General features: G+C 42.3%; 1 pseudogene; it reads right to left on the bottom strand.

The window, feature by feature from the left end:
• Positions 1–1,508: 1,508 nt before the first annotated feature.
• On the bottom strand, positions 1,509–25,680 carry LOC111139813 (annotated as a pseudogene).

The raw sequence follows: 25,680 nt of genomic DNA, 5'->3' as shown, positions 1-25,680 counted from the left end.
TTGCCGAGGAAACAGTAAAACGATCCACAGAGACAAATGAGTGGTTGCTTTTGGGGCGTTCTTACTGTATGATCTGTTTTATGAGCAGAACATGTGCTTTCTGAGAACCTGGCTGTTTTGTATTTATCAGGGGACAGTCCTGCTCAGATAAGCCTGAAGCATCCTAGCTCTCCAGTCCCCTAGCCTGCCATTTCCCCCAGGGATCCCTGGTCACTAGCCACATTGAATAATTTGCTAGTTCCCAAACAAAACCATTTGATGTGTTCTTGTGTTCCTTTGTTCTTTGCCCGGCTGGTCAAATCCCACCTACCCTTCAACGTGAGCTCTAGCATCTACCTCTGCAGGAATTCTTTGTTGGTGGCATCTCTGTCACAGGGGGAGTGGGATGTCTGTCTGCCATGTGCTGACCTCCTCTCTTCCCTCCTCTCACATGGATTGCGATTTTGGGGTATTGTCTCTTCTGCTGCTGGACTGGCCACGGTAGGCTAGGAGGCAGGGAGTAGGCCATGTTTATGGTTATTTCCCCATTCTGGCCTCAGGCTCAATACATGTTTTTGCAAATGACTAGTGAATGTCATATCTACTTAGATTGCTTTGTCTTTAGCCTCCTCAGAATCAATCCGATAGGCTGCATAGGGTAGTGGTTTGAGTGCATGGGCTAAGAAGCCAGTGTGCTGGTTGGAATCCTGCATTACTACTTACTAGCTGTGAGACTGTTCTCAGCCTGTTTCCTCATCTGTAAAATAGGAATCATAAGAGTATGTACTTCATAGAGTTGTTATGAGGATTAAATGAGCTAATATTTGTCAAGTCCTTAGAATAGTGTTTGACCTGCGCTGAAGGTGCATTTTTTTAAAAAAGATTTTTATTTATTTATTTGACAGACAGAGATCACAAGTAGGCAGAGAGACAGGCAGAGAGAGAGAGAGGGGGAAGCAGGCTCCCCGCCGAGCGGAGAGACCGATGTGGGGCTCGATCCCAGGACCCTGGGATCATGACCTGAGCCGAAGGCAGAGGCTTTAACCCGCTGAGCCACCCAGGCGCCCCTGAAAGTGCATTTTTAAAAAAGATTTATTTATTTATTTGAGAGAGAGAGAGTGGGAGGAGGGGCAGAGGGAGAGAATCTGAAACAGACTCCCCTCAGACCACGGAGTCTGACATAGGGCCCAATCTCATGACCTGAGATGAAACCAAGAGTTGGATGCTTAACTGACTGAACCACCCGGCACCCCTGAAGGTGCGTTGTTTTATTTATTTATTTTTATTTTTATTTTTTTACTGTGTCCCAGGCTTCTTTATTTAAGAAAGTGATGTGGGGATTAAAAACAAGAGCTTCACCTTCCTTCCAACCAGTCCCCCCAGACTGCCTGCCCCCACACCCTTTGTATTCCCAAATCCTTTCTTAGTGAATGAAGAACTTAATCCCAAAGCCCTGGTACAAACCCCAGGTTCTCTTTCCCGCACTCTTCCCCTTCCTTGGGCCCCCACTCCTGGGAAGGGCCGGCACCTCAGTTTGAATGCACGGGAGAGCCCAGAGTGGTGACAGACACAGAGGGAAAGCCTTCACCCTCAGGGAAAGGGACTGAGGAGTACAGCGTAGTGAACTGAGGGTCCCCATAGCCTGGGGTACCAAAATGGGGCTCTGGTGCCAGAGGAAAGGATACTGGTGCCCCTGAGAAAGGGGACCCAGCAGCCTCAGAATCCTCTCGTTGGGAATAGTCACTGCTTGACCGTTTGCCCTTCTGCCGACGATTGCAGAACCACACTCGGACCACGTCCTTCTCAAGGCCGAGCTGCTGGGCAGTGTGGCTGATCTGCTTGCAGAGTGGGCTTTGGGCACTGCAGGAACGTGTTCTCCAGGTTGCCTCTCACGCAGTTCTCCATACTCGTTTGCTTTCTCTTTCGGGCCTGCACGAGGGTCTCTGCTTTGCATATCTCTGTAGGTTTTCGTTGTTGTCAGCGTCCTCCACCCACTTCCGCAGGGGCCACAGCTTACACATTTTCTTGAAACTGCGCTGCAGAGCCTCCAAACGGCAAATGGTGGTTTGGCTGAACACCTCCCCAAAGAGAACCCCCCGGTGAGACCCACATCAGCCTGAGTATATCCCAGGGTGATCCCCTTCTGCTTCTGGAGCTTGGCGAACTGTTCCAGGTCTTTCTGCAAAGCTTTGATATCCTGTGACTCCTCAGGGCTTCTCATTGTCCAGCTTCTCAGCCCCAGGGGGGCTGAAGGTACATTTTTAATAAATAAAATAATTTTGTGGAATCTGAGTCAACACAGTAGACAGAAGGGTGATAATGGTGGGTTCAGTCCCCAGATTATATGGGGAATGGCCTTTGCTGTTGGGCACCATGCAAATTTACACCCTATGTGAAGATGGTTATAGATGACTGAGAATAAATCTCACTGTAAGAGTGACATCTTTGTCAACTGAAAAAAATACCACATATCTTCAGTTCAGGAAAATGAAACCCAATTTTGATGCCCTCTTCATCTATTTTTTTTTAAAGACTTATTTATTTATTTTAGAGAGAAAGAGAGAGAGAGAATACCAGTGGAGGGAGGGCTTGGGGAGGGAGAGGAGGGGCAGAGGGAGAGAGAGAATTTCAAGCAGACTTTGTGCTGAGGGCAGAGCCTGTCATGGGGCTAGATCTGAGATCATGACTTGAGCCTAAATCAAGAGCTGACCACTTAACTGAGCGACCTAGGCGCCCCTTCACCTATCTTTTTATAAACTTTAAAACGTGCAGCTTTCATTTGGTTTTATCACCACCCTGTTTCACACGGATTGTCTTCCTATTGCCCCCAGTTGCTCAACATGGCTTCCAAGCCCCAGGTGATCCAACTCTGCCTTCTTTCCACAGCCTCATCTCTTGCCACTGCTCCCCTTATTTTTCCTTTTCCTGAGTGAAGTTCCAGACGGGACCTCCTTTTCATTCATGCAGGGCTCCTTCCAGACTCTCCTCAGTGGTTTCTCCACCTGTCTGCATAAACATACCTCCTTGGAAGTTTCACATCTTCTGGGTTAGTGTAGGGCCCTTTGTCATCTGCTCCCTGGCACTTGGTGTGCCCTTACTGTATCCTCTGTCACATGGCACTGCATGTTATTGCTTAATTGTCAGTTTTCTCCACTAGATTATAAACTCCAAGGGGTCAGGGACCAAGTCTGGTTTGCTCACTGTTGTGTTCCTATTATTTTAAACAAAGCCTGGCAGGCAGTGGGCCTTCAATAAATACTGACTGAATGAGTGTATTTAATTTTAGCAATCAGAAGATTTTCAGTCTAACCCAACCCAGATTTCAGCTTCCTTGGTGTCCCCAACTCCTCCATTGGTTGCAATGGGATTGTCCATTAAGACTGAATGAAATTGGCTTCAGTCTTCATCCTCTTGTGGAGGGTCATCTCCTCTCTGTAGATCAATGGAAGATGGTTCCATTTATGCCAGGCATCTCAGCTGACATTTTGCATTGTATCTCCAGTGCCTGCTGGCCCTTTTCCATGCTGCAGACACCATCCTGATTCCAGTGGTACCAAAAGTGCCCCCTCTCAAGGCTCTGTGTGTCATGGGATGGTTACTTAGCAAGCAACTTAAAATAAAATATAACACATCTCCATTTTGAGTGGTCCTTTGTCTCTTCCTGACTCAGATTTTTCTTGTTCATCTGTTCATCGTTTTTTTTTTTTTTTTGGACTTGGGTAGAAGGTCATTGAGATGATTCTGGGTCCTTCTTTGTCTTCTGCCCTATTCCTAAATACCTGTTAGTTTCTTATGTAGACCCAGCTTTGCTGTTTCATTGTCTGGCTTTTGTTTCCCCAGGTGCTGTCCCTAGGATTTTGTTTTCACTAGCGAGAACATCCATAGCTTAGGGTCATGTTAAGAGGTTGGGCTCTAGGGCCAAACCACCTGGTTCCACACTGGGTGTGTAGCCTTCCCTGTGTTGCTTAACTTCTACCTGCCTCAGGTTCCTCATCTGGAAGACGGTCATTGGAATGACTTAAAATGATAATTGTTATATGGATCCATATAATACATATAAAATAGTTAGAAAAATGCCTGGCACATACTAGGCACCTACTAAATATTAACTTTTTTTAAAAAATTAAGGCGTATGCATAATCAAGACAGGTTTCTTTTTGAGAGGACTTCTTCAGAAAATGATTTAAGCAACACTGCTTTTTCTTTACACTAATTCCAAGTCACCTGTTGATTTTCTAAAATGTCCTCTATTGTCAAGCATATAGGACTGGCTAAGAGTGCCAGTTTAGAATCAGACTGGGCTTAGAACTTGGCTCTACTTGATTTCTTTCTTTTTTTCTTCTTAAAGATTTTATTTATTTATTTGACAGACAGAGATCACAAGTAGGCAGAGAAGCAGGCAGAGAGAGGAGGAAGCAGGCTCCCTGCAGAGTGGAGAGCCCGATGTAGGGCTCCATCCCAGGACCCTGGGATCATGACCTGAGCTGAAGGCAGAGGCTTTAACCCACTGAGCCACCCAGGTGCCCCTCTACTTGATTTCTTTTTAATTTGATCCTCTGACATTACTAGAAGACTCGACCTTCTCATCTATCAAATTGGGACTATACCGCCGCCTAGAGTTTGTGTGTGGATCTGCCTGAAGATTAAAGGAGCTCATTCAGTGTATCAGAAACAGTAGCTGAGTCCAGGATGTAATAAGTACTTCATAACTATAAGTGATTACTGTTATATTAATTTCATTGTTACATTTTTTTAGTGCACCATTAAAATGGTACATGCCTTTCTGGAAGGCTAAAGAATTAAGTAGCTGCTAACTTCATCACACCCTGTGGTGTGAAATATTTTCTCATTCATTTAGAAGAGGGCATTTGTCTTGACGCTCCATGGAGCTCTTACAGAAGGGGCAAGGGAAGAGGCACGAAATACATTTTGTGAAAAGGACAATGGAATTTTCCCATTTGGCATCCCTAGCACTGGTGGAATTAGAAGCTATTTAACAGAAAGCTTCTCCTTTCTCAAGGGGGCCATGGCTCTACCCAAGTAGAGCTTTCTATACTTCTTTGACTGGTTAGTACATGGATGAATGTAAACTTGCTATCCAGCAGAGAGACTGATTGAGTGATACCCTAATGGAGCCATTGGCAAAGGATAAACCAAGATAGAAACAAAGCTGCTTTCCAAATAATGCTCAGAGCCTTTCTTGATACTTTCCATTATAATTCATTCCCATTAGAGGCACTTTGGACCGTTTTAAAGCTATTACATTGTAATTTCAGAGCTGACGATAAATTTTAAAGAATACACACAAACACACATACACGCACGGTTTCTTAGCATTTCAAAGAAAATGGAAAGAAATGTAAGATTTGCCAACCAGAATCCAAATTTCAAAACCAGTGAGATGTTGAAATACTGTTCTGCATTTCATTGAACTCAGTAGACAATACATTTCAGAAAAAATCAAACTTTAAATAATCATTCCTGTGCTGATAGTATAAACACATATATCAAAGAGGATAGAGAATCAAAGAATCAATTGATCCTGAATTTAGTTTGAATCTTCAGCTAAGATATATTAAAAAAAATGTGAACAGTTGCTTCCTTGTTCAGGTGGCAGTTAAGTTATATGACAAGGCATTAGAACAGTACAAAGAACAATGTATCTACTACAAAAAGCAAGCACCTAATATGTTATTCAGTGGCACTAATTCTTCTATATCTGGGCCAGCCAAGGCAAAAAAAAAAAAAAAAAAGTGTGGGTTCATCAAATAAAAGCTCCTGCCAAGAGTTTTAAGACACAAATTTGCTAGGTAATAAAGTTTATGTATTTATACCACATGGGCCACTTTGCAGACAATCTGTATTTTAGGCACATTGCAGAATTAATTTTTTTTCCTTTTAATAAACATTCCTCACATTTAGACTTGTTGATAGTTTTAATTGAAATAATGTTGGCTTCTAGTACTTTCTTTCTAAGTCAGTCATTACTTCAGGCAGCTTTGGACTAGAGTGGGGAAGAAAGTACAAGGATGAAATAGAACCACATTCTTCATTCTGCTGCCAGATGGTATCACCATGCTTCCTTACGCTAGAGGAAAATGTCTGCCTCCTCACCACCAACCCCCTATTCCAGGATTGAGGAACCCCATGATCAACTCCAGACCATTTCTGGGCAAAGAGCCAATTTCCCCTGACTTTCACTGTGGTCCCAGATGTGGTGTTGAATCTTGTTATAGCAGGAAATAGTGGCTGAAGCTTCAAACCCCAAATCCTTGATCTATAGGTGGAAGGTGCTAGAAAGAACTTTGTCATTGTACAAATGAGAAAACTGAGGCCCAGCAAAGGACTCTCCCCAGGTCACAGGATATGTTAGAGTGGAGCAAGAATCCGTGTCTTCTTCACCCTTCCTGCCATTTTGGAGGCACAGGTCCTGTGGTTGTGTTTATCTACTTGGCTCATCATGTGGTGAAGAACAGCTACATTGTTTGGCCGGTGATGGGCTCTATGCACTCAGTATGACAGACTGACATCCTTCTGTTCTACACAGGAACACCTGAGTTTATTCATCCAGGCACCTGTGTTACCTGGATGGCATTGTGGTGCCATCTTTGAATGCTACAAAATTTTGGGGCTATTTTGTAAGAACAGTTTAATGTTGGGAGAGATTATGGGCATGTGGAGCATCAAGGGGGGTCAGGTCTTCAATTTCTGTCCTACACTCCTCCTGTGAGAGCATTTGTGAAGGGGGTACAAGCTGGTGCTTCCCAAGTAGGAGCTTGTCTCCCAATGGGTCCCGTAGGCCAGGTTCTGTGGTCCGTGTGGCTTGAATGTTGTCAGTTATCTGTTTCTTAAAATGCCCAGGTGCTGGTACCCCTGAAAGCCCCATGGTCCTCGTGGTATTCCTCCCATGGACTGACCCTGGGATTCTGCCCCAGACATCAGCCCCTTCTCATGTCAGTCACAGCTCAGTGATCCCTGGGACACAGTAGGATCAGACAGTGGAGCTCTATTGCTTCAGCTGATCAGCTTTTTGCTTCTCTCGCTAACTTCTTAAACATGGAGGGTGAGTGAGCCCCATGCTTGCAATACCCTTTTTAGTTCTCTGTTTCTATATCCAGCCCAATTGACATTGGGATTGGGGTCAAATGGTGGTCACACCTCCGGGTCTTGTAACAATCACTCATTACTGTTTCTGCTTACATTCAACTTCTTGTGATCCTCCTCAGAGTTTCCCACCAGAAGCATCCTGTCTGGCCTTCCCCTCATCCTGCTGGGGATCCCTGATCTTGTTGAAATTTCTTCACTCAGCTCTTTTCTTTAATCCTTTTCTCACATAAACCATGTTTCATATGGACTCCACTACAACTTTCCAGTATATGTGGATACACTGGTATGCTTTTATCTTCATAACAATCCTGTGAGATAGACCTGTTTATTCTCCTTTATAGATGAGGAAACTGGGGTTTGAGAGATTAAATCATTGCCAGTAATTGGCGGATGTGGCATTTAGACCTGAGTACACTATACCAGTAGTGTACTGGCCTGTAGTACACTATACCAGTCTCATCTGCCTTGAACTGGTTTCAGACTCTTGCTGTGGAAGTTAAGGAGCTTCAGTGACTATTAGTCCCAAAGCCGAGACAGGAGCAGCCAGGGGACCAGGCTTATTCCCAAACTTAAGTTTTCATATCTTAGTAATTGCTTACATAATTTGCTGCTTCCCTTTGCATTCCCACTTTTTACAAACATCTTTGGTAATATAGTAGGTCTGTTACTATTCTTTTGACTTCCCTGATTTCACTGTCGGCTTGGTATCTTGTCCTTCACATGAGGGAGCTGGTGGATGGAAAAGGAACCCAGCAGAAGTATAAAGACCTAAATATGCCTTTTCACTTGGGCTACCTTCAGGTATCATGAGAAAACTCACATGTTCAAGTTTAAGAGACAGTCTAGGAAGAATGGCTTTCTTTAGTATCTTTTGAAAAATCTTTGAGAATGGATTTTGTGTAATCTGAGAGCAGTCTTCCAAGCATAGAAGTAAAGAATTTGTTCCATTTGTATCTATTATTTTAATTTTTAGTGAATCTGGATATTGTATGGATCATCTTTGATTTGAAACTCTGTTCTGAAGAGGCTTATGTTGAAGACTCTTCCATATTGAAGGAGACAAGTGGATGAGGAATGTGGTGATGCCATGTCTTCAGCTCCTGTAGCAAGACTTTTGTATTGCTTTGGGAGTGTGAAGCTAGAAGGTGTTTTTAGATACAGAAATATTATAGGTTAGGGGACATTTTATTGGCTTTGGGGATAGTAAAATAGAAAGTTCAGGACTTGGAATCATCCCTCTGAGTGTCTGAGACTTACAGTAGCTATAACCAGAGAACTTTCGATCTGGTTTGAGAGAAGTCAGGCTGAGTAGAAGTTTTCTCTGATGTTAGTAACTTAATACAAACTCAGCTGAGACAATACAATCACGGCCAAACCACTATTTTATCCTAAACGAAGGGAGTAAGTGTGCAAAGAGCACTGACTCTGAAGTCTCCGGATGTACATATGTTCTGATCTCTCTGGTGCATGTTCTGATTATATTTAGTCAAAACTACGCAGAAGATGCCTTTCTGTTTTATCCGAGTTTAATGAGAATACTTGACTGTACTTGCTGAAAGAATGCTAAGGGTAGGAATATATTAATTTACTTTGAATGGCAATTAGGGAGACCTATCACTATTTTCATCATGGGCTCTGTCATCTGTCAATGTATCAAATATGAAAAAAATAAAATGTGATTGGTACACAACCCCTAATGGAAAAAGTGGAATTCTCAAATTTGTAATGTTTTAATTTGTATTGTGAACCTCAGGGGGAGCTGCTACTTGCAATTCTGTGAATTTAGTTGGCTTTTGAGGAGAGTGAATGCAACCAGGAATTTTCACATTACATAGCCAATTATGCAGAAACCTCACTGAATCTAAAATCTAACTGGGGCTGCTTCTGTTTACTCTTTCACCATTGCAAGTATCTAATTTTTAGAATTCACAATATATGCTGATAATTTGATTATGGAATTTTCTGGAAAGGAAGATCTATTGCAACAGCAGTGTTGAAAAAAAAATAAACCTTAAGCCTATATAAATTGTGCAATGCTGGGCTTGAGTTTGTATCATTTTGAAGAAATAAATAGCCTTAGCTTCCAGATGCTTCTATCTAATCGAATCGATGGTGACTCCCTCTGTGAGATGGAACGTCAGTATTCTCAACTTAGCCTGTCAATCTTTCCCATCCACCCCAGCACCCTCCTTTCCCCCACACAAAGCTGGGGACGATCTGAGACCAATCACTTTATGTTTGTTCACTATATTTTCATCCTAGTGCTACTTCAACAGGGCGTTTATAAGTTAAACCTTTCCTTTTCTGCTTAGGGGAATTCTCTGTCTCTTATTTTAACCAAGTTTCTGACAAAGAATTGTGCTTAGGAATTTACTCTGTTCATTAACAGAAGCAGTACTATTCTGCCACAGTAGATCATCAAATTATGTAATTGTCTGATGTCTTTAGCAAAATAATACCAGCCCACATATTGACTTCCTAATTATGGTTGTAATCATTCCAAATGAAGGGATCAAGACTCTCTTTTGGCAGATTGGTTTGGTACTGGCTTAATATTCCTTAATGATCATACAGTTCGTAACTTCTATAATTTATAAACTAGTACATTGTCTATTTTTTTCTCCAACTTTTTTTTGTGTGTCTATTTGGAATATCCAGTCACTACACATTCATTCATTCATTCATTCATTCATGTGACTCCATACCAGCAACTGAATACCATAGGCAAAGAAGTGCAAATGAAACCCAGTCTATTTCTAATAGAAACTCTCTAGAATGCTAGAAGAAACTCACATTCTTTTTTTTTTTTTTTTTAAAGATCTTACTTATTTATTTGTCAGAGAGAGAGAGAGAGAAAGACAGAGAGAGAGAAGGGGCACAAGCAGGGAGAGTGGCAGGCAGAGGGAGAAGCATGCTCTCCATGGAGCAAGGAGCTCGACGTGGGACTCAATCCCAGGACCCTAGGATCATGACCTGAGCTGAAGGTAGATGCTTAACTGACTGAGCCACCCATGCACCCTAGAACCTCACATTCTTATTGGCTTTAAAATAAAAGGGTTAGTTCTGAGTGGATGTGTTTATTTTCTATTACTATTGTAGCAGATTATCACTAATTTAGTGGACTAAACAGTACCTAGTCATTATTTTACAGTTCTGTAGTTCTAAAGTCTAACATGGACCAAGATCAAGGTGTCACTGGGCCAAGATCAAAGAATTGGCAGGCCACCTTCCTTTCTGGAGCTTCTAGAGGAGACTATGTTTCTTTGACTTTACTATCTTCTAGAGGCTGCCTGCATTCCTTGGCTGGTGTTCCTTCCACCTTTTTGAAAGCCAGCAATGGTGGGTAGAGTCTTCATGTTGTATCTCTCTGACCCTTCTTCCGTGGTTGTATCTGTGTCTCTCTCACCAGTTAGGAAAATGTCTCCACTTTTCAGAACTCATATGATTAGATTGAGCCCAAACAAGTAATTCAGGATAATCTCGTTTCAAAGTCCTTAACTTCAGTGACAGCTCTTGTCTTCTAAGGTAACATATCACAGGTTCTGGGGAATAGGATAGGGACATCTTTGGGGCCATTATTCTGCCTGTCACAGTAGGGTATGGAGACATTATTCAACCCGTAGAGTCTTTTCAAGTACACACTAGATGAGGAAAAGTGCTATTTATGAAAGCAGTCTCATTATTTAATAAATAAAAGATAAAGCTATATTCTTTGCTAATTTACTGAAGGGCATCTTAACAGAGCTATTAGATGTCGTTTTTGGCTTCTAGAGGGCAAAATGCTTTCCATTAGTACAACAGAAACATACTGAAGGACTAAAATATTAATAACAAAAGATTCAGTAAATGGAGAATAAAGCAAGATCCACAGGCATACCAAATTCCAGGAAAACCCAGACAAATGTTCTGTATTGTACTTTACTTCTTAAGAAATAAAATAGAACCCAGACAGCTTCATTGAATACAGAGCATTTCACATGAACAAAGACAAGTTTCCATTTTTTTCAGCATACATACACAGACATCCTCTTTTTCTAAAATAATTTACTTTCTGGGTGAATCTTGGTCAACATGGAAGGTACTGGGATGCTTCATTATCTTCCAACAAGCTGGATGAGAAAATTTTTGATTGCAGTTTCCTAATTGGTACACAGGGAAAAATCTCGAAAACCGTGCCCTGTTTTCTGAGAAGTTAAAGGGTGTCTAGTGCAGAGATGATGGTGATGGAAAGGAAATGAAGTGAGGTTGTCTGTGTGAGGAAAGGACAGTCGGTGGAGCCGTGGGGTGGTATACAGGACCAGGAGTCAGGCCTGACACAGAGCCATCACTGCCTTTTGTTTCAAATGTAATTTCAGGGCTTGTTCTGAAACAGTGAAGGAAAGGGGAAATGAAAGAGAAAATGGAAGGATGAAAGTGGGCAAGTAGGAAGGGAAAAGAGAATGGATTCTTGACATGGGGCTATTTGGGACAACAGAGGAAAAGTCCAAATTTGGATTTCAGTGATAACAGTTAGTGATAATAATCAGGATCCCTGACAGAGTGGCCAGCACTGTGTTGACTGTGTCACTTGTTTGGACCATTTTAATTGTCCACATTCAGGGAAGTAGGCATTATTAGAATTCCCATTTTACAGATGAGGAAATTGAGAGAGACAGAGAGAGAGAGAGAGAGAGAAAGAAACAAACAGAGAGAGAGAGAGAGAGAGAGAGATATTAAGCAATGTTGCCTGAGGTCACACAGGTCCAGGAACCAGGATTTTAAATTCCATTTGGTTTATCTATTGTCCCTTGTCATCCCTGGAATGGCTTGGATTGGGGAAAGATGGCACGTCAGAGGCAAATATCTGCTCCCTTGTAGGCCTCCCAGGGTTGTCCTGAGGGCTGGTGTGCTCCTGAAGTTTCTCTGATGTGGCTACTTTTGGGAATGGCTATCTCCTCAGTGGACAGCTGGTGTGTGTCTGTGTTTGGTGTGAGAAGCATAAGCTTGGGGGTGGGGAGCTGCAGGAGAACCTTCCCTTATCTCCTTCACCGAGGAGGCCAGGCTGGGTTCTGGCACATCCCTGGGGAATCAGTGCCTGTGGGGGCTCAGTGGGCATGGAACTGTGCTTCTTTCATGCCAGATTCTTAAGCTGGCTTTGTATCCGACCAAGTGCAAAGGGTCCCAGGGGAGTCAGAGTCTCATCCCCTCTGCTCATCCCATCCAGTGGGATGACTGGACTGGTGTTGGTCAGACTCTTTTCCCTGCCATGGTGGGCAGTTTCAAGCTCAAGGCTTAAAATGATATCATCCCTGCTCATGCAGAGATGGCATCCTCTAGGTTAAAAATCTGTACAGAGTGGATGTGCACAAATTTATTAGGCTTTTCATCCCTATAGGACTAAGAACGAGCTATGGAATCCAATGAGCTTGTTGGGGGTTTATTTTATTTTATTTTTTTTTTAAATTTTAATTCCAGTATAGTTGACATACTGGAATTAGTTTCAGCTACATTAGTTTCAGGTATACAAGACAGTGATTCAGCAATTCTCTACCTTACCCAGTGCTCATCATGAGAAGGGCCGTCCTTAATCCCTGTCGCCGATTTTATCCACCCCCTTCACCCTCCTCCCCTCTGGGAACCATCAGTTTGTTCTCTGTAGTCAAGAGTCTGTTGTTTTAGTTTGTCTCTGCTTTTCTTTGTCTGTTTGTCTTGTTTCTTAAAATTCCTGAGCTTGTTTATTAAACCAACAGACATTTATTTATTTATTTGGTGTGTACTCTAGAGTAAGTACCATTTTTGATCCTTCAAGAGACAGCGTGACAGGCACATGGTGGGCATTAGAGGAATGTGAGTAGAATCCACAGCAAGAAGTAAAAGAGACCTGGTTTCCACTTTTGCAAACTCCAAATCCCATTTGGAAGAAGCTATACTTATGTGAAGGCAAAGAGGAAAATCGGATATTTCAATGGGATAAACATCAGAAGGGACAGAGCCTTATAGAGTAGCAGCCCTCAGCAAAGACTTGGGGGAATGTGGGATGAATCAAGAGGAGCACTTGGGAGGAGATAGAGGAACAAATTGAGAACGAGTAGGAAGGGGACTGTCTGGGCAGAGTTTCTGGGAAGACATAGGCCTGGGTACCAATATGCTGCATCACAGGGAGGACAGAAGGAACACTGGAGGACCTTTGTGACACTTCAAAGTTGGTGGCGAGCTGATGGTTTGGAGCTTCTTCTGGGGAGGGTGGCTGACAAGGACTGGGAGGGGATGTGGTTGGACAGGGGAAGAGGGCAAGCTTGCCGATGGCCTGACCACCCAAGGAGAGGTTGGCTCTGATCTGAGTGGTCTGGGGGAGGTAAGGGTACACTCAGACACTCAGCACACCCTTGTGGACTGAACTGAAGACAAATGCAAAAGCAGTGTGTGAAATGAATCAGAAGAGGTTTTAACTGTTTAAATCTGTAGTTCTCATTCAGAAATATAACCCAGATGTCATTATCAAGCATTGGAGGTAGCTTTGTATGGGATCAGGGTTGCGAGGAGATGTATAACTTAAGAACTCATTCTAAAAATCGGACACTCTCCCGAAGGGCCCTTCATTTTGGTGGTGGTAAGGGAGGCAAGGTGGCGATAGGAAAATAATTAGCTTTGGGGTCCCAGTATTCCCCAGCTCTCCTTAGGTCTATATGGAGGTCTCTGGTGTGGCTTTTATGAACAGGGAACCTCTCGTGCGGCCTCCCGGAACAAGGGGGCAAACAGACAGGCTGTGGGAAGCAGCCCAAGACCTGAGCGGAAACCTGCACATCAACCCTGGTGCAGAGAAGCTTTTGTTCTCCCCAGAGCACCAGGCCCTGCATTTCCTCTGTCTGGTAAACCCCGAAGGCCAGTTATTACAGACACCCTGCGAGGAAGCCACTCTGAAGGACTGTGTAGGGCCCATTAGCGCCTCAGCAGCGGCTCCCAGTGTGCCCGGGGAACAGCAAGACAGCATTTCAGTGTCTCCACAGCATGAGAGCTGTTTTAATCTTGACTTGGCCTCCTCACGCTTCATTGTATTTAGAGCTGGGTGTGTTTCTGCCATTATTTGGCGATTTTCTTGCAAGCAAGCTATTTTATGAAAAATGCCTGATTATTGCTGCCAGAAAAAAATAATATCCAACAATTTGCTTTAAATGATATGGTCTTAAAAGTGAGTGTTGGGGCGCCTGGGTGGCTCAGTTGGTTAAGCGACTGCCTTCAGCTCAGGTCATGATCCTGGAGTCCCGGGATCGAGTCCCACATCAGGCTCCCAGCTCCACGGAGAGTCTGCTTCTCCCTCTGACCTTCTCCTCGCTCATGCTCTCTCTCACTGTCTCTCTCTCTCTCTAAAAAAAAAACAAACAAACAAAAAAAAATGCAAATGTTACATAGAGAAATATATTCGGATTCATTTGAAAAAAAAAAGTGAGTGTTATTCAGACAAATGCAAATAATTTCGACGATTACTCTGCACTTAATCACCATGAAATTGGGTCCTCCCCATGTCTCTTCTCATACTCAGTGTGCAATAATGGAGTGTTTTAGTGAAGTCAACACTGAACGGTCTTAGAGGGAAGGTATTTACCTTTCCCCCCACCGCATGTCTTGTAAGAAGCCTGATCCATTTCCGGGGAAACTAGTTGACTATTAGAGTGACCCCGGGCAAATATTTATGCTGTTAGGTCCCAAGAGCTGACTGGTGGACGTTGTACATTCCTTCTAAGCGGTGAGCCAAGGGTGTCAAGTCTTCGGATGTGATGACTCCCTAAGCAGGTGAGTCGAGGACAGAGCGGGTCCCTGGCACCGAGCGCTGAATCCCTCCTTGATGAAGGTGAAAAGTTTGACTCTCAGTGAAGGCCATACAAGGGGACAAGACTCAGAGAGCTCAGGAGTGGCTCATGCATTGCTCATTCAGAGGCTGTTTGGTGCCTTTGAGAGGGATCCCGTGCTCACTGGTGTATGTGGCATAAAGAAAGGTTCTCAACAGCTCTCTGGAGAGCTAAATGCCTGTTTCTTGCTGATAAACAAGGGAGTAAATCCACACCTCCCTAGGTACTCAGAGTAGACTCCCACAGCTAAGTATGAAGATCTGGGCAATGTCTTCCCACCCGAACCAGTAGTAGATGGAAACTGCCTAGAGGGATATTGTCATCATACAGCTTCTCTCCAAAGAAGAACTTCTAAAACCCTTTTATAGAGTGAGAGTGGATAAACCCATTATAGGGGACCACTGTTTTACCTGTATTATCTTGGGGAGTGGTGTCTTTGCTGGTAGAAGTACCAACTGGGTCTTTGTTACTATAAGATTTCTGAAAGGCTGAAATGAGAGGTTTAGATTTCCTCTTTCAGAGAGGAGATTCTTTTTTTTTTTTTTAATTTTTATTGTTTTATTAACATATATTGTATTATTAGCCCCAGGGGTACAGGTCTGTGAATTGCCAGGCTTACACACTTCACAGCACTCACCATATCACATACCTTCCCCAATGTCCATAACCCAACCACCCTGTCCCTACGCCTGCCCCCGTCCCCCGGCAACCCTCAGTTTGTTTTGTGAGATTAAGAGTCTCTTATGGTTTTTCTCCCTCCCGTTCCCATCTTGTTTCATTTATTCCTTCCCTACCCCTCAAACCCCCCACGTTGCCTCTCAACTTCCTCATATCAGGGAGATCATATGATAATTGTCTTTCTCTGATTGGCTTATTTCACTAAGCCCAATGCCCTCTAGTTCCATCCATGTCATTGCAAATGGCAAGATTTCATTTCTTTTGATGGCTGCATAGTATTCCATTGTCAAAGAGGAGATTCTATCCATAGCCCTCACTGAGTACCTAGTAAGGCCAGGCATCATGACTGACACTGTCCCCTGGTGAGTCTTTCCGGGAATGGACTGTGTGTGTGGGGGGTGGTGGTGGTGGGGGGCTGTTTCTGGCCCGTCTCTCTCTGCTGGTATAAGGGCAGAGTGTCTTTGGACGAAACTATAACACTCAGGAATCACTATGGATGTGGCCAAATGGGGCTGTGGATTTCTGTGTGCATGTTATCTTCTGTGCAGTGGGTACAAAACAGCTCCTCTGTTGGCAGACTATTTAGTTTCCTAGCAGCCCTTCCTTTGCTTTAGCAGGGTTGTTGTTGTTTTTGTTTGTTTTAAAGTATGCTCCGAAGATCCTTGCATTAGAATCACCTGTTTGTCAAATATGGACCTGTTATCAGAAGCTCTGGGAGCAGGCCCAGGGACTTGTAAGAAATACTCAGGTAACATTTATGGACACTAAAGTTTGAGAACCAGGAGCTTCAAGGATGCAATTAATTTCTTGGCCCAAGGTATGTGTCCTTTCATGGTCTGGCCCGCCCCATCTTTCTGGCCTTTTCTCCAGGACTCAGAACTTCTCATGGTCTCCTCCCACCACTGTAAGCTCTTGTTCCCGATCATCCTTCTACCTGCCACACTCTTTCTCCTTTCTCTACTGGACCAGTTCTTAACTGATCCTGCAGGACCCTGCTCAAACGTCAGTGTCCTTGTCATGTCTTTCCTGAGTCTGGTAGGAAGAGTTTCTCATTCCATCCCACCTGGTGCTCTCAGGCTGTGGACACCTCTGGGAAGTGCCTGGGTTTTGCCACAGTGGAAGTCACCCTCATACCCCCTCATGGTGGGGACTATTGGCTCTACCAGCATGAGTCTGCTGGATATGTTAGTAAGTCGCTGATATAATTACTACTTTTTTCAAAGAAAACAGAATTGTTCTATTAGTTTGGTGTCCATTCTACCTGGAAGTTCTGAAAGCATAAAGTTTCTGAGAAAAAGGAGGACAAGATGAGTTGTTTAGAGGACCCAGGGAACGGAGGAGTCCTGCAGCTGGGTGACATTTACAGAACCACTTTCCTCCCTCCGTGCCTCCCTCCCTTCTTCCATTTGCTGTAATCAGTAATAATAGCTCTTGGGTACTGAGGGCACCAAGAGAAGCATTAAATGAGTGCTAGTTGCACAAATTAGAACTACAAGGATAACATAGAATTGCAAGCACAAAACCTTAGCGTGGACTCAGAGGGGAAAAAGAAGGGCCACGGTCTTAAGTTCTCTTGAAAAGAAGGGTCATGGTTCACGTGTCCTCCTTCTCACTGCACCTCAAGCATGATGTCTTGTGACTTAGAGAAATTTATTACATCTGTGAGTGTTCAGAATCAACCCCATATGTCAGTTTCATTACTGGTTTCATCTAGAACAGGGGTCTTCACAAGGGGCCAAGGATGAACCTTAAGAAAATTTTATGTCCTCAAGATTATTTGCAGAATTTGGTATGAACCTATATGCATTTCCTGAGGAAATGTCCACTGTTCTCATCAGCTTTACAAGGGCCTAGAAACCTGACAAGATAAAAGCTTGGGTCTAGAACACCCCAGCGGTGGAGCCCCATTCTTTAGCAGCCATGAGGAAAAGGGGCTCCGGAGCAGGTTTAAGAGTTTCAGTTCTGTCTTTTCTTGTTCACTCGCTGTGTGACTTTAGGCAAGTTACCTCTTTTTTCCTGAACCTCAGTTCCTTCAACTGCAAAATGGGTTGGTAACTTTACCTACTTTAAAGAACGGTTGTGAGGATTAAATGAGTTAATGCCCGTGACTTAGCAAGCATTCAGTAGACATTAACTGTGTTCATAATAGTGCCATTGTTTTTATTGTTTTGTTATTATTATCTAGTGAGCTTTGAGTCCCTGACTGGTCTTTGTACGCTTCCTGCCTTCCCAAATCTCTACTTCCTTTACCCCTCCAGGTACCTTATCATTTGGTCTCTAAGCTTAGGGACAGTAACTCCTGATTCTTGCCGTGAAATACTGATGATGTTCATGTATTTTTTTTTTTCAGCCAGTTGTCAGCTTGCCTTTTTAAAAAATATTTTATTTATTTGATAGAGACAGCGAGAGAGTGAACACAAGCAGGGGGGAGCTATAGGCAGAGGGAGAAGCAAAACTCCATCCCAGGACCCTGGGATCATGACCGGAGCAGAAGGCAGACACTTAATGATTGAGCCACCCAGGCACCCTTTTGGTGTTCTTGTATTAACGAGATTCTTTAGTAGACAGTAATATTCAGATCTATTCCTACTTTCTTACTGTTAATCAGTGATGCCCTGAATTCTTCAGGGATGTGCTCTGCATAAATAATACTGTGCATAATTTTGCATTTTCTGCATAATTCTATTTTGCCACATAACAATGTGTCCGTTCATTTTTTTCCCCCTTTCTGTGCCCTGGAAAGAAAGAAAGTCATTCGAAATGGCTGGCAATCTCACAAGTGTTTGCTCGTTAACATTACATCGTTGAAACATTCCCCAGAGGTATGCTAATAGGCAACAAGCAAAACAACAATAAAGAAAATCAAGGGAGGAAAAAAAATATACACTACTACAAAACAGATTTGTAGTTTTCCGTGCTTCCCAGTCACTCTGCTGCTCAGCCTCCTAGCTGTTAATTGGAGGTAATTATGAAGTCGTGAACTATGAATGGCCCTGGCTTGAAGCTGGGAACACAGAATGAGGCTATATTCAAATGCTGCATCGATCTGCGAAGAGTGATATGCTGTTTACCATCTCAATGAGTTGTTTCCCCCATAGCTTTATGATTCTTCAGATAATATTTTTGGTCATGGAGAAACCTAAAGAAAAATGGAGCAGACGAGGGCGTCTTCTGCATTAAGGAGTTTAGGGAATTGAATAAAAATAAGATCTGTTTTCATTAGCGAAAACCTCAGAACAGAGGATTTTCATTTTGTTAATCTGGACCTAAATCTTACCATGAATAGTATGCAAACACTCTTTCAAGCAAAGGAGGAGGTTGCTCATAGCTGGGTGCCGTAAGGAGAGCTAGGAAAAGAACCCACGGCTCTGAGTGTGAGGGGGCCGTGGGGTCTCAGAGGAAGAAGCCATTTTGAGCAGTCCTTTAAACCTGTCCAGAATATTTTTGTATTACAGAAGTTTTGAACATGGCCACGATGGTCTCTCTGGAAGAAACTGGTTGTAATTTAGAACAGGTGAAGATTCTGGAAAAAATGCTAACTGCTCTGATTTTCATTTAACTGTTTTTGTACTTTTTAAGGACTGAAAAATGTTCTTTAGATTGAGTACACTAGAGAACATTTCCAACCATAAAATTGCTATAGGGACTATAGTCTCTAGGAGACTCGGTGCTTTTATGTTTTTTACAAGTGTTGAGATATTGGGTTCTAGAGGCAGAAGTTCAAGCTCCACCACTTAGTGACCACAAAGCTTTATAGTGGCCATCAGCCTTCAGTTGCCTTAATCTGTAAAAGGGATGTAATAACAATGTTTTCTTCCTATCTCACTGAAATGTTCAGAGGGTCAAATAAGATATTTCTGTGAAAGTGGTTTATAAACTGTAGTGTTCCGTAATATTTAGCTGTTGATAGAGACAGATTTCTCCTCCTTCTCCTCAGCTGCACAAATTCTCATCCCACTGACATTACAACTGCTTTTTTTTTTTTTTTTGGTGGCAGAAATTGTGTTAGACACTGAACATATATAGTCTAAGTCAATTCTTGAAACGATTCTATGAGACAGGCACCTCAATGTTCCCCTACACAAACAAGGAAATCAAGGCTTAGCAAAGTAAGTCACTTATTAAGGCCGCAAAGCTGGAATTGGGGGCCTGGGATGAGGGCAAATTCTCTGTGTTGATCAGTTAACAGATTACCTGGAGATTCATGTTTAACAGAAATAATAACACTTTAAGTTTGGTAGGCATTTATTATAGTTCTGACAAAGAATTTCTAACTTTGGTTTAATTATTTTTTGTGAAACAGATTACAAACGATGAACTCTGGCAAATAAGACATAATTTAGCATTGTAATTCCTCGATGATCACTCAAGAAGCTGTGAAATAGGAAGATTCTAGGGTTTAGTCATTTGAGATTCTATTTAAGGGTATAAGAAGGGCCCTTAGGATCTGCCTTTTGAATGGATTCTCCCAGGGGTTTTCTCAGAGTATTGGGGTGTCTGGGGACCACAGTGAAGAAACACTTAGAGTTTGGATGTTTGAAAGTTTTGGATGATGCTTTTTACTATTTCCATACAATTATTCCTGTTAAAGAACAGATGATGAGCCTTCTTAAGACTGTTTATATGCTGATTCAGTTGTGGCTCATTCTGAAAGTCATTACAAAAAATCAAACCTGTGCTTTTTTTTTTTCTTTTCTATTGGCCTTGCAAGAAAGTGATACTTGTTATAAGACAAAAGTAATTTAAAAAATTAGAAATTATTTGAATTTTTGAGCCGCAAAGTTATGTTAAGGAAATTTCCATTAGTTTTAAGAATCATTAACTAGTTTGTGTCATAAAGGGCATTATTGGAGGGAGGTTTGAAAGTTTTCCTTTTATGAGCAAAGGACATAAACAGATACTTCACAAAAGAAGAAATATGTAAGGAAGTATCTTTAACTCCAATAATAATCAAATAAATATAACTTAAAGCAATAATATATTACTTTTTTAACATAACAAATTGACAAATATTGAAAAATGACAATTAAAAGTGTAGGTGACCAGAGTGTAGGCGCTCTTTTAAACATTTTGTCTATACTAACTAATTTAATCAGCACCGTGACCTTTGTAGGTACACTATTATCATCCTCATTTTACAGATGAGGAAACTGAGGCATATAGATGACAAGGGGGCTCTCTCTACTGCTGATGAGGTTAAAAAGTGATATTAACTTTTTATTGGGTAATTTGACACTATGTCCAAGAGCCTTGAAACATGCACCCACTTGAATCCTGTAATTCCATTTCTAGGAATTTATCCTTTGGAAACAATTAGAGATTCACACAAAAATCTTTGTACAAGAACGTTCTGGTAGCTTTATATTTAATACAAAAAAATGGAAACAACCTAATGATCCAACAAGAGAGACATTAACCAAATTATTGATGGCTTACCCCCGTGAGGGAACATCAGCAGCGATTAAAAATTGTGCTTTTCAAAGTCACTTAAAGGCATAGGAAAATGTTCACAGTAGAATGTTAAGTTAAAAAAAAAGACTCAAAACCACATGCACAAAACGTCTCCAATATAATAAAATCTTAATATAAAACAAATGCCTGATGGTTACTCTAAGACCTTTGTAGGCCATAAGCGCTTTTTAAAATTAGATCAAATATACATAAAACCATCATTTTTGTTATGATCTAATGACATTTCATTAATTGCTGCTCAGTCTTTTCAGGTTAAGGAAACATGGCATTTTTGGAGGGGCTGGGTCTGCTAATGAGTTTATTTTGGGTTTCTTTGACTCAACCCTGCTCCTCTGCTGGTGGGCCTTGGATGGGGATGGAGCATCCCTTTGGTCTTGATGACCTGGAGGGGAGGGGCCAGAGGCACAGAGACAATGTACAGCTTTCCTGATGTTTCAGGGGAGGGCTTGTGCTTGCCTGTCTTGGGTTTGGCGTGGGCTTGCTAAGTAGATGTGGGTAAAAGGCAGGCTGACAGGGTCCTGGGCTTATGCCTGCATGACTCCCCCCCTCCCTTGACTCTGTGGTCCCAGAATTGTGGCACTGTGGAATCTGTAGAGCTGGCTCTTCTCACGTACACGTGAAGGAACTGAGGACCAGAAAGTTGGGTGATGGGCCCAAACTCCTAGCTGGGACCTGGAGCTCTCAGCTTCTTGCCTCCTAGACCAGGATACTTTGTATGACACCAAATGGCTTCCCTCATCCTAAGATGAGAGGATGGCACTTGGTGCCTTTCCTGGGAAAGCACTTCTGTCTCTGTAGGGAGGCTGCTTGGGCTCAGACTGCACTGTGCCCAATGTGATGGTCCTGGGGGGGTGGGGGGCTTTGGGAGGGGATTAGTTTATGAGTGTAGAGCCCTCAGGAGTGGGATTCATGTACCTAAAAAGAGACCCCACAGAGATCCCTCCCCCTTCCGTGATGTGAGGACAAAGTGAGAAGTGGGCAGTCTGCCACCTGGAGAATGGCTTTTATGTTTCTCTGAATGTATGTTTCTTCTTTGTTAAAATAAGCTTGTAATACTTACGATGCATGATAGTGTTCTTGGATTTGCTAATAAAACAACCACTTGTATAGTGCTTGCTGTGTGCTAGGCGCTATTTTAAGCACTTTATGTATATTAACTGATTTAATCAGCACAGTGCCTTTATTAGGTACATACCATTATTATTCCCATTTTACAGAGGAGGAAACTGAGGAGCATTGAAGTTCATTGTTCAGGGTCATACCTCTGGGCGGTGGTATTTGAATGGATTTGAATCCAGGCGGTCTGGTTCAGATACATACTTTATTTATGATACTTTGCTGCCTCAAATCAAATCAAATCAAATCAAATCAAGTGGTTAATTAACGTGGAGCATCTAAGTACTTGCATTCTCAATGGGGGTGATATCTTCCCCACACACTGGGATAAAAGGGAGTAAAAACTGGTTCTTAGAGGGGTGAAAAAGTTTCATTTTTTTTGGTATAGATATTTATAAAGATATTCATACAGTACATAAACAGATATAGGATATAGTTGTGGTGGTAAAAATTAATGAGGGAGGGGAGTGATTAGAAGAAAATGTCTAAAAATGCTCCTCAGGGAGTAATGGTGAAGAAAGGCTGAGAAACATTAATCCAGTGCAATGCTAGGCTCACAGTAGGCTTTTCACAAGTCCTTCCTTTCTTCTCCCCCAGAAGGGGCCGGTTGGTGTGTTACCCCACCTGGGGAAGAGTTTTAGTCCAAGTTACCACAAAGGATCTAGGAGGCAGAGAGCTAGCCACTCGACTTCCACTGGGAAGAAGCAGCAAAGTCAGAGCCAAGGAACTAGTGCAGTTCACACACTGTTTTGAATGTACATTAAGCTTAGTTATTAAGCGGAATCTTTAAAAAAAATTATGCAAGATTTCAATGTCACAATCAGTCTGCTATTCAAGAATAGATGAATATTCAAACCTAACAAATACATGGGATAAATAATTTCTGCAATAAGTATAACATATCTCTTGGGTCCCAGGAATAAATGCAAAAAAAGCACTGTTCTATAGAGTATGGAAAAAACCAACCCAGACAAATTCCAATGTATGTTTGAAGAAGAAATTATTTTATTTACATATAATGTCTCTTTATTTATCTATGTGTAAAAGCTTATCTTTACAATAAAAAAAATGAATGCAAAAACAGCCCGATTAAGTACCTCCCACTTTCTTTTTCTGTTTTGAGGGCTAATGCTTTAATTATTACTCTCCCGGTAGAGTTATTTACTTTACTTTTGTCTGTCTGGCCACATGAATCTTCTGAATGTTCCATATGATCTGGATATAATTTGTGAATGTACTTCCTGTTATAAGTTAGGAACCTTATAGAGCAGATAGCAAACTTCTTCAAGGATGTTTTAAAATGAGCTAAGACCTGGAGAGATGCTTTTTGTTGAAGCGGGTCTCGAGGGCCGCCTACTTCCCCTTTCTTTCCGTTCTGTTAATGCACCTCTTGAGTCAAGCACATCTCCTGCGGGGTACCCGTGGACTCTCATGATGGCTGTTAGGGATTTGAAAACAGTTATTTGCCAATACATAGCTTTTTTTAGTCAACTTTGTTAAGGGGAGCCTGGGCCCCTTTTCATAACAAATAAGGCTCAGTTTAATGTCAAAGAGAGATAGGCTCTTTCTAACCCTTGCTCCCTGAGGGGCTGAGAGCTGGGAGAAACTCAAGAAACCCTTCCCTTTGGAAATTGAAATCTTGGTGAATGTTATCATAGATGATGTAATTCCCTCCTCTCCCCTGTCTAGCTAGATGCCTGGCAAAGTTATGAAATAGAAAAATACTGGTTTTGGTTTCCCATAAACACCCTCTCCCCTGACTATCTCACATGGCCCACCCTAGCCTTGATCTCCCTAGTACAATAGCCTCAGGGAACAGCCCCTCTTTCTCCACCCAGGGCTTGCTGTGGCTCCAGTGGGAGAGGGGAGAAAGGACAGAATAGGGGCTGCCCTGTTCCATCGGGGCTACTTCAGATCACATTTTCTAGGGGCTCTGGGTGGGAATCCCGAAACATAAGCCAAACAAAAAACGACTAAGAATTGAGGAAGATTGCTTGGCCCCGTGGGTCCTCATGGATTTGTGGGGAATTGAAAGCAAGTCATGGCTCCTGGTGAACTTGGGAAGGGTGTTAAAAACCTTATCTGTCTCATGTTGAGGCCAGCAGGGCTGGTTCTAGCATCACAGGTGTCAAGGCTGGTCTTTATCAACTCCAGCCTCCCCTCACCCTGGAAGGCCAGGGCACCTGCCTCTCAGGTGTTCAGGAAACACAGTTGAGGTGGGAGGGAGCCACTGTGCTCTGAAACCCAGCCCACTTTTTTTTTTTTTTTTTAAGTTTTGACTTTTAAATTTATCTTTATTTTTTTTTAGATTTATGGAGATATAATTGATATATAACATTGTCTAAGTTTAAAATGTATAGCATGATGGTTTGACATAAGTATATATTGTAAAATGATTACTGAAAAAAGGTTAGTTAACACTTCTATCATGTAATTGCCTTTTTTTTCTGGTGAGAACATTTAAGATCTACTGTCTGAACTCTGAGCAACTTTCAAATGCATGATTAATTCAAATTTTAGTCAATATACAGTGCAATATTGGTTTCAGGAGTAGAATTTAGAGATCTATCACTTATATACCATACCCAGTACTCATCATAAGGAATGTCCTCCTTAATACCCATCACCTATTTAGTTCATCCCCCACCCACGTCCCTCCAGCAACCCTCTGTTCTTTATAGTTAAGAGTCTCTAATGATTTGTTTCCCTCTTTCCTTTTTCCTTTCCCCCCTTTCCATATATTCATCTGTTTTCTTTCTTAAATTCCACATATGTGTGAGAGCATACAGTATGTTTGTCTTTCTCTGACTTATTTTGCTAGTGTAATTCACTCGAGCTCTAACCATGTCATTGCAAATGGCAAGATTCATTCTTTTTGATGGCTGAGTAGTAGTCCATTTTACATATATCTACCATACTTTATCAGCTGCTATAAACTTTGGGGTGCATGTACTCCTTTGAATCATCATTTTTTTAATCCTTTGGATAAATACCCAGCAGTGCAATTGCGGGGTTGGAGGGTAGTTCTATTTTTAACTTTTTGGTTAAAAATACTGTACTGTTTTCCAGAGTGGCCACATCTGTTTGCATTCCCACCAACAGTAGAGGATTCCCCATCTCTGCATCCTTGCCAACATCTGTTGTTTCCTGTGTTGTTAATTTTAGCCATTCTGATAGGTGTGAGGTGGTATCTCATTGTGGTTTGATTTGTTATTTCCTTGATGATGAGTGATGTTAAGCATCTTTTCATGTGTCTTTTGGCCATCTGGAATGATGCAGTATTGCCAACTACATCTTGCCAATGCTGTGCTTCCCCTCAGCTGCTCCTAAACAGGGACTGTTTCTGGACAACTCTGGCTCAGGGGCTCCCTGATGGCCTTGCTGAACTCAGAACTGCACTGCAGCCTAAGATGTTTCCATCCCATCTTTCCTTCCCTTACTTGGACTCAGGCTGGTATGGTTCTCTGATGACTCTCCAAGTCTCTTCCAGCTCCTTCCCCAT

This window comes from Enhydra lutris, unplaced genomic scaffold (genome assembly GCF_002288905.1).
Source record: "Enhydra lutris kenyoni isolate GAN:26980312 unplaced genomic scaffold, ASM228890v2 scaffoldscaffold4, whole genome shotgun sequence".
In the NCBI taxonomy this organism is placed as follows: Eukaryota; Metazoa; Chordata; class Mammalia; order Carnivora; family Mustelidae; genus Enhydra; species Enhydra lutris.
The sequence above is the reverse complement of the archived record's forward strand: the minus strand, read 5'-3'. Positions and strand labels throughout refer to the sequence as shown.